Source organism: Triticum dicoccoides, chromosome 6A (genome assembly GCF_002162155.2).
Source record: "Triticum dicoccoides isolate Atlit2015 ecotype Zavitan chromosome 6A, WEW_v2.0, whole genome shotgun sequence".
NCBI classification, from domain to species: domain Eukaryota; kingdom Viridiplantae; phylum Streptophyta; class Magnoliopsida; order Poales; family Poaceae; genus Triticum; species Triticum dicoccoides.
The window spans coordinates 629,523,439-629,525,259 of record NC_041390.1 but is presented as its reverse complement, the minus strand read 5'-3'; the positions used below and the strand labels follow the sequence as shown (position 1 = coordinate 629,525,259).

Sequence of the window (1,821 nt, the reverse complement as noted above, 5' to 3'; positions counted from 1 at the left end):
TCTCGCCAACCCCTCCCCGCCAATCCCTTCCCACCTTATTTTCCCGCCAATCCGTTCCCGCCTTATTTTCCCGCCAATCCCTTCCCGCCTTATTTGCCCGCCAATCCCTTCCCGCCAACCCTTTTCCGCCATACCGCAGTTATTCTTTCCCGCCATTTTCTCCTCTGTATCTATAAAACCCCCTTCAGGCGGAGGTGGATAAGCATTCCAGTGTAGTGTAGTCGAGATGTCCCATTATCCATTCGATCGTAGTTTTCACCCTAAGATGAGCAGCACTCTGCTGAGTCTAGCTACCGATTTCAGGATGGACAATAGGATAGTTCCATGGGACGAACTCACCGGTAGTGACACCATAATGAATGAGTTGGCTCACCAACTACGTAGGTCTGGGTGGCCTGAAAGGACCTATGAGGAGGTACGTCAAGAACTTCTTAGGTTGCATGAAAGGTGGAAGAAGATGGTGGAGCCGAAGAGTGAAACTTTCAGAAGGACTGCAGAAAAGCATCCATTTTTATGGACTGAGGAGAGCGAGGACGACGATGATATCTTCATGCCACCGCTTCCGGGTTCTGCATCGTCGAAGGGCAAGAGTTCTGCATCGTCCAAAGGAAAGAGTTATGCATCCGCGAAGGACAAGAGTTCTGTATCGACCAAGGGCAAGAGTTCTGCATCGACGAAAGGCAAGAAGAGCGCATCGTCGAAGGGCAAGAGGGCTGCATCAACGGAGGATGACGATGATGACTTCATGTAGTATGTAAGATGTATTCCAGTTGTACCGTTTCATTCAGATGTATTTGCATTATTAGTTTGTATTGTATTGTAGGGCATTATGTTCTATCTGAATTTCATTTTGTAGTATGTAAGATGTATTGCACAAGTTCAGCCGCACCGTTTAATTCAGATGTACTTGTATCTTAATTATCGGTTGTAGTCTATTTGGAAATGTAACTGAAATAAGAATGCGAATTAATAGTAATATGTGTCTCGCATACATAAAACAATATATGTCTCCTGATCACATAGAAGCAAGTGCGATAGTAACACATACATGAAGCATGTCTCATACATAAATACTGACACACAACTGCGAATAGTCTGAAACTAACATAGATAATGAGTCATACATAGATAGATAAGCATATCACTGCGGGGGACGACGACGAGTCTGGGTCTTCCTCGGGCGAGGACCCGAAGGCGATAAGCGCTGAGGCGGTGGACGAGGCTCGCGATAACCACGACCATAGTTAACCTCGTCTGTCACGGTCTGTGTCTCATGCGTCGGTGGTGGTGGTGGAGTGTGAAACACTGTCTGCGAGAAGCCATAAATGTTTGTAGCTTGGTCATCATCCTCGCGGTCGCCCTCAAAGTACGAAGCACCACCACTAAGGATCGGTGACTGCTCTGAATGCATGGACGGTTGCGACTGGTTGCCGCCTGCGGTAAAGTAAAATTGATACAAATGCATGAACGAAGCACCACCAGTAAGCATCAGTGACTGCTGAGAATGCAAGAACGATTACTACACTGTTCAAAAGAATGTAGTGAGTAGTGTTACCTAGATTCATCTGCTGATGCCAGTAAGCGCTCCCTAGCTGTGAAGGAGGTGGCTCATGCCAGGAAGAGCTCCCTGGCTGTGAAGGAGGTGGCTCATGCCAGGAAGAGCTCCCTGGCTGTGAAGGAGGTGGCTCATGCCAGGAAGAGCTCCCTGGCTGTGAAGGAGGTGGCTCATGCCAGGAAGATCTCCCTGGCTGTGAAGGAGGTTGCTCATGCTAGGAAGATCTCCCTGGCTGTGAAGGAGGTGGCTCATGCCAGGAAGATCTC

General features: G+C 48.2%; 1 pseudogene; it reads left to right on the top strand.

Moving 5' to 3' along the window:
* Nucleotides 1-1,821, top strand: part of LOC119316196 — a 45,238-nt pseudogene that overhangs the window by 11,392 nt on the left and 32,025 nt on the right.